We start from the raw sequence: 14,014 nt of genomic DNA, 5'->3' as shown, positions 1-14,014 counted from the left end.
GTGTAGGCCATCAGTTTGCCTAAAAAACCAATATGCTCAATCGATTGTTAAGCACAGTGGCGGTTCGATTATGATTTGGGGCTGTTTTTCTAAAGTGGGAGTTGGGAAATTGGTTAAAATCGATGGGAGAATGACTGGCGTTGATAATTATAACATTTTAAATAATTATTTAGTACGATCAGTACTATAGATATGCTAGGGATCGTTCATCTTCCAACGAGAATCCTTCAAGTGCCCGTACTAATAAAGAATCATTTTTGGAAGCAGTACAACAAAAATGGTATAATCTTCCAACAAATTTATTAGGAAACTTAGGTAACAGTATACCAAAAAGACTACAAGCAGTAATAAATAGCAGACGAGGTTCTTACAAACTTAAAATTAACAAACTATTCACAAAGATAATAATCAAAAAATATAAAATTATACTTATTTTTGTCCAACCAATTTTCTTATTGTTTAATTGTTTAAAAACGTATTACAGATACAGATATTTAAAAAATACTTATTTATTTTTCAAAATACTGTTTCGTTTTCTCAGAATGATGATGTTCTTTTTAGAATTTATCTTTTAAACTTTCTTTTATCCGCCACTGTATATTTTCTACTTATATCAACTTATATTATCTACTTTTAACTTATTATCTACTAATACTTTCAAAAGTAGATCTGCTACTATATGCACGTAACGAAGTTTAGAGAAAATCAGAGAACCCATTTTCAAAAAGTGCCGGAAGAGAATCCATTTGTCAAATTAGTATTCCACTTCCGGGGATCTTCTTAAAATTCTGGATTTCAACAGCACATTCAATCATCTTCAAAGCAAACCTACCAAAAGCGCTAAGCTCGCCATTTCACTCCAGCACCAAAAGAAATTCTGAAGCAGAAATTTTACGGGAATCTTCAGAACGTTATAGTAAAATAATTGATAGAACTTATTAGATAAGAAATTCTCTGAAAACTCGTAGAGTTATCGTTCGAACATGTTAATATCGTTACTGCTCAGCAATCCGTGCAGTGGGCTTAGAACATAAGTAGTTCAAGAACATAGAACATTGAATGTATAAAGTAAACTGGTAACAGTTGTTGGGATTCAGAAACGTAATCTTTCAAGTAAATAAAAACTATTGATTAATCAATTAATCAATCATTCTTACCAGAATCGATATAAAACAAATGAAATCTGCTTGGCAAGGAAATAATTGTCTGCAAGGCAGTTTTCAGTTTTCACCAAAATAAAAGTCATTTTGAAATTGATGAATGACCAGTTATGTATGTTATATAAAGGTATTCTTCTAAAGTAGAGACAAAAAGCTCCATTGTTTGAATAGAAATTCGCCTTTTTTATTTCAAAATTTTATATTGTGTTTATTTGTAGTTTTGTACGGAAAGGGTGTTGTTTGCACTGCTGTTCTAGAGTTGAAGTTCTATTGAATAATAATACGCCAGCCTAGAGCGCGTCGCTCTAAAACAATCAACAAACCATTAGTTGCTCTCCATTATTTTCTCCTCCAAAGAGAAGTATTAGTAGTTATTGTTTGTTGTATTTACCTAACTTTTTGTATTGTTCTTGTTTCAGACTGCTGAGTGCCGGAGGAGATGCTCCACACTAATGACAGAGTGCGCACTTGCCGCTGCTCCTACTCGCCGGAAGCCCCTAATTGTTCCCCTGCTCACCTGAGATACCCAACACCAGATGAAGGACAATTTCTTTTTCTTCCTTTTTTGTTTTTAACCTCTTTTTTTTTGTGTGTGTGTGTCTTTTTTTTCCTAATTTACCCATCTCGTCGCTGTTATTCGTTTGGCTGTTTTCTCTGTATCTCATAGAGTTTAAACTTCTCTCTGTAATGTAAGAAGATGCTACAAAAATCATATTTGAATTTTGTAAATTACAAAATTATTCAGCGAAAGTGATACTTTTAAATAACGCATCTTTAGGAGGGCTTTATGATTGTGTTCGGATATAACTTAATTAAATATATAACATAGTTATGTATTTTGTATAATCCTATATGTTAACGGCAGAATGAGCAAGCGTGGCATATTAACTAATGGCCAGTTACCTCATAAAAAATCTTAACGTTTTAGGCAGTTTATCCAATGCGATTTATTACACACTTATAAAAATTTCTATTGCGAAAGAGTAAGTTTACGTTTTCAAATTACAATATTAATTAAAACAAAAAAATTAAAAAGAACAAAGAAAAATAAATCTCATTAGAAATAAATTTAAATTAAACGCATAACCTTAAAGTGAATATTGAATAGTTGTAACTCTGTAGGTGGAGGTGCCCAAGTGGTTAGCAGAACCATTAGGTGTCCAATATTATGTCGACGACATTGTGCTAGGCGAATTACTCGAAGGAAATTCAAATGGCAATTAAGGAGATTGGATTGTAGCATTAGGTGATGGGGGAAGAACTGCTTAAATGAAAAATGAAAATTTGAGTGGATTTCCATAGACATTGTGAACAAGTACAACTTCTTAGACTTAACGGTAACCGCTGAGTTTACCATTTAACTGCATTTTGATAACGAAATACAATATGTTCAGTAAAATTCTGCATTCTTTCGTCTTATTAACAAATTGCCTTGATGTGCCTTTAACTGCTAAACTAGAAGTTTTCAATTCTGTGTCCAGATGGATTGTGGGTTTCACTGCAGAGGTGTGTAGGGTAAAGAGTTTGGGTGAATTGGTGAAGCTGTAATGTTCATTAAAAGCCTTAAAATACTCCTAACTCTGTTATATTTTTGGGAACTGAATTGCGTTACTTATTTATTCACGCCTTGCAATTAGATTTTAATTATATTCAAACATCATTTTGACCATCTGACTAAAGTGTTTACTATTGAAATGTTTAAAGAGAAATTTTTATAGTTTAAATATTCAATTATATGTGAAGAATATAATCAGGAATTCGAAGGCTACTTTAGTGAAGACAATGAAACTAAAATAGAGTGCCTATTCTAATTAAACTAGAAGATTTCAAAAGCACAGAAAAGCAAAAGCATTACCCAAAGCAGAGAATTCAAGATTCCCTAGTTAACACGAGTCCTTGATTATAGATTTAACGGAGAATCATTTGATTCTTGATTGAAATCATTTGTTTGAAATTTATACAAGTTGTGATGTAGTCAAGGAGAGTATTATATAACAATTGTTATTTCAGCTGCCCGGAAGGAAGTCATTTATTTTCACGATGTAACAGATGGGAAATTGAAAACCATTTGAACTATTTGGCCCAATGCCCAGTAAATATTTAAGAGAATCAAGAGGAGACTGTTAGCCAGTAACATAACAGAATTAATTAACGATTCAAATGGTTGTGAGTATTTATTGTGAAAATGTAACGATTAATTTCAATTTCTATATTTAATTTATTTATCTGCTCTAGACAAACTAATTCTGAACGAAACACTTCTGAGTCCTGTCTTGGCTTGAAGAAACCCTAACATTCAGAGAAGCCAATCCTTCCAATCTAAGTCCTTCGACATATTGTCAATTCTTTCTCTGAATCCAATTGATTGGTGTTCAAACGCTGCATGACAATATCTGTCACAAATCGACTTCTCTCCTTCTTGACTTTTTCAGACACCTAGCCGTTAAACGTAAAGGCCTAAGTAATATCTAAGTAGAAAATGGAGTTAGTCACGAGCATGTTTGGCAATTCGTTAAACTATATGAAGTAACTGGTCATCGGTTAAAATGACAGGATTTCTTACTCTGCCGTAATGCATACATTATCTTGGTTTATGCCCTTAGTAATTGAACAAAATACCTCTCCCTGAATTACAAACATTGTTGTTTATACTATTTGTATCTATAAAATATTTACTTGGAATATAAATAATTATAAAAGCAAGTGAATATTTATTATTGTGTATAAAATGTATAAATTAAGTTTTTTAAAAAAAGTTATATTTTGTGAATAAAAATAAATAAATAATGCACTTATTTCTGTACAACGAAAACATTTGCAACTATAGGAAACTAATGAGATAGAAATTTCTGTAAAATTGCTGATTAATGTAAATTACGTCACTAAATTTAACATGATGATTCTCATTAAAAAAAACTTGCCTGTAAAATTTGTGCTTTAATGAAATTATTTTTGAAAACATACCATTTTAATATTAATTTTCAAAATGCATCTTTAAATCATTGGCTTCAAAATAACGATGTTACCACTGCATTTCAAAATTTATAACGATGAATCATTCCTACAATTCCTGTATTATTATTAAGAACTTGTAATGTTATTATAGCTTTATTTAAATTCCTATCGATCTTAGCCTAAAACAAATAGTTTTTTGAATGCATAATAATATTTTTGTACTGGAACAGTAAATGCTGCACTTGATAAGACTACAGTCTAATAATTAACTCTTTAAATCAACTTTTACTGTTTAAATTTTAAATGTTTCAAACCTAATAACAAAGTAAATGATTTAAAAACTAAGAAGTAATTTTAATGAGGAAAACTCGAACACAAACAGTTCTGGCATTTTCTTAGTTAAGTGGAAGGAATTTAATTAAAATGTCTAAAATTATCAGAAATTCTAACTGCAGCTTCTTCAGCGTCGATGGTCCAACAATATTTCGTTCATGCAAGTATTTTACTTCTTCATTAATGATTGGTTGGGCCGGATCAATGTCTTACTTCATACAAAACCAAAATTTTTGTTAACATTGTAATGAGTATGTTGCGAGGGACGTAAATGATTAAAGAAAATTTGCAAACTGTATAATTATAAACCATTTTTATGATAACGGGAATCCAAGAAGAGGTAATTTTTGTAATATTCATTTTCATAAACAAAATAGTTTCACGATTAGTTTTTCCCAAACTAAAGGAAAAATTAATATTAAATTTGCGGTATACTTTTCTTGCAGTTGATAAACTTTTGAACGAACGCTAATAATCTAAACATCATCAGGTATATACATACTATTTCCATTTACCTGTTGCGTATTTCCACTGTTTATTTCTGTTATTAAATTCTCTCCCTACCCACCATAGTGCTGTAAAATGTTAATAAAAACATTTTTCAGGAAAATTGACTGCATTCTATACAATCCGAACACTGTTTACGAAGTGCAAGTAAAACAAAATGTGAGAGGAATTCAAACAAAAGGTATGATTAAAAAAATTGAAAAATTCAACAGTCCGCCGATTTAATGTGAATTAAACAAAAAATGAAATAAAAATTAGAAAAAACAAAGGCAAACTTTCAAGTACAACAGAAAAGCCTTATTTTCATAATTAAAATTAGTAACATCAACAGGCTATAGCCCTACAGTAGGCAATTTAACACTACATTCATTTTGTTTGTGTGGCTCAGTTTTAGTTGGTCGAATTGATGGAGCAAATCTGCTGGCGATAAGAGGGACGCCAATAACTTTTTGCTTTCTCTTTCACATCGTAATAGAAGCTGCTACAATCATGAAGATGGACTAATTTGGGTTTTCATCTGAATCAGAAAAAAAAAAAAATAGTTTTTACCAAATGTGTGTGTACGTGAGGGTGTAAGGTCAGCATATCTCCAAAAATAAAATGAAAAATGAAATAAAATGAAAAAAAAGTATCTACGGTTAAGATACTTCCAAGGGATGTGACTAAAAACATCTCTGGACCAAGATCTGCAATCTGAAAGTGCCACATTAATGCGTTGATCAGAGGTAGGCAGTGTGAAGGTGTAAACCATTGCAAGCATAGCTCAGTGAACTAAATGCTGAACAGAGCTAAGATGACTTATTCAATAAAAGAACAAAGTCAGATTCAAATAAATGGATCCTCATCGTTCAAGCAGTCAAGAAGTCGGCATCCGACAAAAAATTTTTAAATTAAAGTAGTAGTTTTAGTTATTATGAATTTCTAATGCGGTACTTCCTTAAATAATTTATAGTAATAAATGCTGGTATCCGCTACCTAGTTCTAGCAAAGGCCTTATTTAAAATTTCACTTTCTTTGAAAGATAAATTCTAAATTCTTTGGCGAAGAATCAAAATTGAGAAGTCGATAAATTGATCTATTTTAAATCAAAAAGCAAAAAGGCCCACCTCATGTCATTTTGTTTCTTTGAAAAAACTTTAGCATCATTTACATAGTGGCAAATGATTCTAAACAATAACTAATGAGTATTTTTAAATTTTTGGCAATAAATGACCATTTATTTTGTTCATTATTTGCCTGTTGCTATACCATCGGCGAGGAAGCCTTTTCCAATGTTTCTAGATTAGATGATAAAAATACGGCACTAATTTTGTATGCATATTTCCCAACATATCAAAATGGACAACATGAGGAAATTCGAATAAAAAAAAAATGACGTGGAGTAAAAAAACAAACACTGGAGCATATCATTACAATGTACACTCAATTACACCCTGCCAGTAATTTACATAAATAAAAATGCAGATGGTAATGTTTGATGATGGAAATAATAACAAAAATTGTATTTAATTTAAATTAAAAATGTACACCGAATTATTCTGTATATTTAAGTACATAGAGATATATTTAACTAGAGTTAATAAACTGTAAACAATGTGTGATAATAACAAAAAACAGAATCTTTCAGGCAAGGCCTGGAAGGAGGGTACCTCGAATTTCGATGTTTTATCGGAATAGATTGAAGAAGTACATTTAAAAATTAATAAGTATTTGTAAATTAGTTAGTTTTCGCATCTTCATTCTTAAAACTTCAGTAATATAACAATAAAAATAAATATAAAATAAATAAGATATAAATTCATATTTTGTAAAATTTATAATAAAATCAACTACGTTCAGTTTTATGATGTATAATTTTTTATATATTGAACATATATCATAAAACAAATTGAACACCTATCTAATGGTACATATTTATTTTTAAAGCATCAAATTTACCTATGAAGATGCTGCGTAAATTGTAATATAAATCTTAACAAATAAATATCTCCTCTTTTTTGTTGTTTTGTTTCCCTTATTTATTACTTTAACGCAGCGTTTTAATGTTTTAGATGGTGGAAGTTAGCACTTACTGTTATCTTTGTGTGCAATCAGATCTCTGATCCATTGGCCTTTATAGATAGAGCAAGAGATCTGCTCGCTCCTTCACACATATTGCAACCAAAGAATGATTTAGCAGGAGGAAAGCGTTTTAGTGTTGACTAGGAAACGGTAGGAGTTGTTTCTGACAAAAGGAAACATTCCCTAAGTATAACATTTATAGTATAAAACACGTTAATTACTGCTAATATTTGAAGTTCAAAAAATATTTCTTACCATGAGCGTAGTTCATATTTCCACACTCAGCTAAATAATGAAAATTTATTTGTAAGAATATTTTGTAACATATCCAACTTGCTCTAGAATATTTAAAAGAAAAATGAAACTTTGGGTGGTATTCAGTTTGCAGCTTTACACCAATTTAATGCAGTTGTAGTTGGTGATTGATTTCTATCCAATCAGAATCAAGCAAGTCATAAAATTAAATCGCGATGTAGAAATTGCCGATATGGTGGAAGTTCTAATATTTCATTGCTACGTTTAACAGTTGGAATGGTTCCTACATTAAAGATTATTACATTGGTTGTAATAAATGAGAATGTTATCTACCAAAATGCCAGTCTTAATGCGAATCGGGATGTTTGAAATGTAGTATGAATGAAATTGATTTATTTTTTATTGATTGTAAATTATTTTTTAAAGTTTTTTAGTTAAAAATGTGAATCCATTATATAGCCAAACAACAAGTGATTACGTCGGTGAGGTTGACGATGATGTTACACTAGTAACAAAAACATACGGTTCAGCTAACTTTACTCTCATTTACTGGATGGGCACAATCTCGCATTCAAATATGTTAAATTAATCCTTAAATCGCACTATCTTCAATGTTCTTTTTGGGAAGAAAGTAAAGAGAAGAAATTCAATTTTTGCCAAGCTGTACGAACATGGATGGTCTATGTACTTATGGCTGAATGATTTATGGCAGATCACATCAGGTCCATTCCATGGTCGCAGAAATTGCTTAGGAAGGACAAAATTAAATGGGGATGACATTTCTTGGCCTTGATTATAGTCTAATTTTGGTTAAATTTTAGTAAGAATATTATTGATAAAACATAGTTGGTACTCAAGAAAGGATAACGTTTAAATTTAGGAAACTAGTGCTGCACGAGACCGAGACGAGGCGAGACTTTATGCAAAACTCGCCTCGTCTCGTATGACAAGTTTCTCTTCTCGGTCTCGTCGAGATATCTCGGTTTTCGATTTTTTTTTTTTTTAAGTAATAAAAATGAAAAAAAAGTGCCCAATATCTGAGGAATGAATGAAATGAATAAAAAAATGGTCTGTTATTAATAATCTTTTCAAAAATTGTTATTATTTTCTAATAATTATTTTTATTTATATATTGATATTGAAATAAAGAAAAAAAAATGTTTGTAAAAGAAGACAACTACACTTCAATCATCATATATTACTATTACTGTTATATATCTTTATATAATTGCAAAAAGATGTTAAAAACGAGCCAAATAAAAGACCCCAGATAACATTTCTGCCTGCTATGACGTCGATTCGTGAAATATAACAAAAAATAAAAAAACAAAGAAACTTCCCGCAATCTAAAATATAAATCAAATAATATCAAAGTTTAAAGTATTAGATTAATGATAGTGAAATTTATGATATAAAAAATTATGTAATTCGAAGTCAAATAGATGTAGTATTATTGAACATATATAATAAAATCGTATCTTTTATAATTAATTCAATACCCGTAATGATTATTTATTAATAAAGAACACAATTTTATAATTTTGTAGCTAAAGATAAATATTTGAAAAACCGAGACGAGACCGAGATTTCTCGAATAAATAATCTAATATAATGTCTCGGTCTCGATTCTTGTGCAGCATTATAGAAAACATTTGCCTCCTGTAAAAAATTTGTCAGGAAAATTCCTGTAAGAACCAATGCCAAGAAAATAGTCAGATTATTCTACGCCATATAAAGAAGAAGTATTCTTAGCTCAAAGATAAAAAAAAATCACCTCGCAATTTGCGTAGAGTCAATCTTAGAAATAATAGAATAAACTTGACTAAACTTTTTCGTTTGACTTTAATTTCTTTTCGCCGACATGCCTTCGGGTGGTCTCCTCCTTGCACATTCACCACTAACAAGTTAAATAGAAAGAAAAGGGCCATACTGTCGGCGACCTTTTGATGTAAAAACATTACCACCAAATAAAAGAAAAGTTGGTTGGAACAATTTGAACATAAGAGCCATAAGGTGTACAATCTGTATTCCTGCACATTATACTATATTAGACCTGAATGTGCCGACGTTTCACGGTAAATATGAGGACAAAACGTCACAACATTCTCTCTGGGGGGCTGACCATTGTAAATAGGGTACAAGTACCCCTACCTCTGCGCCTTTTCCTCATCCATCCATCTATATAGTTGCACCCCCGGACATTGTCCCAACTCTGTCTCTCCGCAACCCAGACCAATCCCATTCAATGATGCAAGCAATCCCACTGTACCATTTTGCCGGCCACATGCTTGGTTTGGTACAGGTATCGGGGACCTCACACAAGTACAGCGTGCCAAATGGAGAATACGCACGATTTACAACGTTTACAACTGAACAATACGCTTGACTAAGCCTTTCCAACAAGGAGAATCCCTCTCTCTGTCTCCCTCGAACATGTGCCACCCACCAAACGTTCTTCTGCTTGCTCCTCTCTCCCAAACGGTTCTCTCTTCCTCCATACCAACATATCACAAGTAGGCTATTTGCTATTTCTCTTTTTTCAAAGCTTGCCTTAAAGTGGAAATGTGTGAAACAACGCATAAAATAGATTGACAAAAGGTCCTAATGGGCTGTACCCATCATCTTCAGTCATACCGGAGCCATAAATTAATGCTAACTAAGTATTTCGAAAGCAGGCATGAACAGAAATAAAGGACAAAATGCTAATTACCAGACGTTACAGACACCTAATAAAACAAAATCTTTCTAAACTTTTTTTAAAAAAGATTTAAAAAAATGCACTTATTAAGTAATACTTTAATCTTTCCTGTGCTTATATTGCTTATTTATGTTATAAATGCATAAAATTGTAACGTAAAATGCAGAGGAAATTCGCTAGAAACATGATAAGCAATGACAAAAACTAGAGAAAATATTAAATCAATTAATATATTTATATTTAAATAATTATAACTTTTGAACATTTTTTGCTTAAATTGAAATGTTCATGATCCTCTTATTCTTACATGGCGTTTTTTGCATTATTTACATTTACGTGAACTACATTTCCACGATATCCTAAGAGTATATTCATGATATGAGAATACTTAGCTTACTTACTTACTCTCTCACCAGACTCAAACGACAAGAACAGAATAACTGCAGCAAACTGCTCAAAAGACTTTTGGACAGATTCTGTACTGTCAATTTAAAGATTAGTTTCGAACTCCAACTTAAAACCTACCTAGGCCAACAGAACAGTACTTTAAGATATACGAGGGTCGTTTGAAAAGTCCGTGCAAAGACAGAGAGATAGCACCACTGGTGCGTACCGAGGTTATGTTTAGTTAGTAGCATCTCTTGGAAGAACACACACCAAGTTTCAGCCAGATCGGTCTATTTCTTTGTGTTTGACATTCGTTTGAATCGAGGAAGTCGAGTGATTTTCAAAAAATGGACGAAAAAGAATTTCGTGTGTTGATTAAACACTACTTTATGAAAGGCAAAACGCCTCAGGAGACTAAAAAGAAGCTTGATAAACATTATGGTGATTCTGCACCTTCGATTAGAACAGTTTATAAGTGGTTTCAAAATTCTCGGAGTGGCCATATGGGCACAAGTGACGCTGAACGTTCTGGACGCCCTGTTGAGGTTACTACTCCAGAAATCATTGATAAAATCCATGATATGGTGATGGATGACAGAAGAGTGAAGGTGCGTGAGATTGCTAGTGCTGTGGGCATCTCGAATGAACGGGTACATAATATTTTGCATCAACATTTGGACATGACAAAGCTATCCGCAAGATGGGTGCCGCGATTGCTCACGCTTGACCAAAAACGAAATCGTGTGAAATGTTGCAAGGACGGTTTGCAGCTGTTCCAGAAGAATCCGCAGGACTTTAAGCGTCGTTTCGTCACTGTGGATGAAACATGGTTACATCACTACACTCCTGAGACCAAAGAACAATCTAAACAATGGGTTACCAAGGGGGAATCTGCGCCAAAAAAGAGGCGAAGACCGTTCCTTCGGCCGGATAGATTATGGCGACTGTCTTTTGGGATTCGCAAGGAATAATCCTCATCGACTATCTGGAAAAGGGTAAAACTATTACAGGTGCATATTATTCATCGTTATTGGACCGTTTGAAAACCGAGCTGCAAGAAAAACGCCCACGATTGGCCCACAAAAAAGTCCTTTTCCATCACGACAACGCACCAGCTCACACCTCAGCAGTTGTGGTCGCAAAATTAATGGAAATAGGGTTCCAACTCGTTTCACATCCCCCCTATTCTCCAGACTTGGCTCCCTCGGACTACTATTTGTTCCCCAATATGAAGAAATGGCTGGCGGAAAAAAGATTTTATTCAAACGAGGAGGTGATTGCAGAAACGAATGGCTATTTTTCAGACTTGGACAAATCCTATTATTCGGAATGGATCAACAAACTAGAGCAGCGTTGGACGAAGTGTAAACTAAAAGGAGACTATGTTGAAAAATAAAAAAGGTTTACCCCAAAAAATTAAGTAGTTTTTATTTTTGCACGGACTTTTCAAACGACCCTCGTAAGCTAAACGTTTCAATAAATCCAACCCCACCCATATCCAAATCCTTCGTGCATGTTACTTCTTCATGCAAGAATCCCTGTAAACTTTACGTCATACCGCTCGCCCGAATAAAACCTCTCTTCACGAACCTACCTCGACAATCCTTGATCGCATTTCTACAGGTGAGGAGAGTGCTACCATTAGGTGGTTCCTTCATTTTATTAGTGTTTTGTGAGGGTATGTTTTACTCGGATTTGCTTGTGCATCTTAACGCGTATAAATATGCAAAACAAGTTTATATAAAAAATAAAGTAACTTGCAGTCAGACTTTTGCATCAAAGAAATCTCAATGCGATATTCCGCTGTCAAAACATCTTTCAAACGTCCAATTCTGATTTTAGAAAACGAAAATTAGCAAGTTAGGTCGACAAAATGACATTTTAATGGACAATAATGTCAAACTGCCAAGCATGCCAGTTTTTATAAAATAAATGTAACATAAATCTTTCGGTAAAACAACAAGGTATAAATAACCATACAAAAAAAGCGTCATGTTTCATTAATCAATAACTATTAAAAATACTAAATATTGTGAGAGAATCCGGCATGTTCATATAATCCGTACATGATATCGTCCAAGATAAATAAGTCCTAAATGGATGGAATTCAGATTTGAGTTAATCCAATACTAGAAGCCACGATAGCCGATTGGTTAGAAGGGAGGTCTGCAAAGCTTTCAGATACCTTGGATTTTATTTAGTGGCTAATAAAAGAAATTTATACTAAAGCAGTTTGCAAGCCACCTCCACCCATGTCACCTAATTTGGTGGGTGGAAATTTAAGCCATCTGAAAAATAGGCAATTAATCTTTACTTTACCTATCTTTATTACCTGCACTTTGCTGATATAAAGGTAAAATTACAATTGAATCACAGAAGTTCCATTTCTGCTGAGAAGCCCACCCGATTTTATTATGAAAATCTTTCTGCAATAAAATTGCACTATCCAATTACGTAATAAAACTAAACTTAACAATTTTCAAGTTTTGTCGTATTTTCTTGCCGGTCCGCGTGATGTTTATCGGATTCCCTGTGAATACAGAAAATAAATTAACCGTTCCCAAAGATTTTTCAGTTTTAAGGTTAGCTGTACTAGTATACACCAAGATAAATAATAACTTACAAACACAGATATATGTAAATAAATCGGAACTAAGAATTGCTATTCATAATTTTGTGGTACCAATTCCTCTAGTACGAACATTTTAATTTAATATCTGCTATGACAGATATTTGATTGATTAATTTGATGCATTAATTAATGTAATATATCTGATCTAACAGTCAGCTTACTGATATTCTCCTTTACAGCTCAAAACGTAATGCTCAAGGACTGAAACCATTACCAGAAGCAAACAACTTTGCCAGCTTGTGAAATCAGACTTTCTTAAATCTTCAGATTAAAAGAAAAAACAGAAAAAAAAAATATTTTTTTTTCGTATTACTTCGCTCCCATGTTCCTGCTGGTTTGTATTTATTAATGAAAATGAATGAAAAAATCAGTGAATCTATAATAACCAAATACAGTCTAATAATCTACAATTTGGGAGATGATTTCTTGAAGTTTATTTTAATCAATTCACCAAGATATTGCGTTTCGTATTGTTTCTATTCTTGGTTTCATTTTACATTAAACGATGGTTGTTGGTGAATTTAGTTTGAAATATCGAACATGAACATGTGAGGTCCTGGGTTCGAATCCAGCTGCAGGCTCTTAGCTTTTCTCTTCCTAGGAGCTTCTTACAGCTCACTGTCCGGTGATGGACAATATTGTCTGTAACGAGAGAAGACTTTCCTGAGGCCGGTAGTGCACTGAAATAAGCTCAGATGTTGACGCGCCTTAAATTATTTAAACAAATAACTAAATAACAATTGCCTTACTTTCATTTAAAATTAACTTTAGGTTGATGATAAAGAGAAAATGTATGGATTTTGCCTTCTGCCCGGGGCTGCCACTCTTGTTTTTTTTGCAGGGCAAAGTAGTAGAAGTGGATGCAACTTAGGTCCTTAGAGTAATCTGCGTGCTATCCAAGCTCGAGTAGCTACGAACATAAAAGAAGACAATTGTACTAAGGCGCTAATGGCCTCGAAGGGAAGGGATTAACTGAGTAGTTAGCATGCTGGATCTGCGAAGATCGCAGGCTTTTAAAAGCTTCTT

The 14,014-nt window shown here is 32.8% G+C and overlaps 1 protein-coding gene across 3 annotated transcripts in view; it reads left to right on the top strand.

Annotated features, from left to right (window-relative positions):
- LOC141459970 (toll-like receptor 7) overlaps positions 1 to 6,332 on the top strand; it is a 405,450-nt gene extending 399,118 nt beyond the window's left edge. For 2 of the 3 annotated variants that reach the window (XR_012461676.1, XM_074139586.1), the window contains one exon: positions 1,580 to 6,332. The gene's annotated coding sequence lies outside the window, so the exon portion shown is untranslated. The remainder of the gene's footprint in view (positions 1 to 1,579) is intronic. The other variant, XR_012461680.1, reaches the window with a different exon arrangement.
- The last annotated feature ends 7,682 nt before the right edge of the window (positions 6,333 to 14,014 follow it).

The sequence above is a fragment of the Rhodnius prolixus genome, unplaced genomic scaffold, assembly GCF_049639745.1.
Source record: "Rhodnius prolixus isolate KJV_2025 unplaced genomic scaffold, Rpr scaffold_1, whole genome shotgun sequence".
NCBI classification, from domain to species: Eukaryota; Metazoa; Arthropoda; class Insecta; order Hemiptera; family Reduviidae; genus Rhodnius; species Rhodnius prolixus.
The sequence above is the reverse complement of the archived record's forward strand: the minus strand, read 5'-3'. Positions and strand labels throughout refer to the sequence as shown.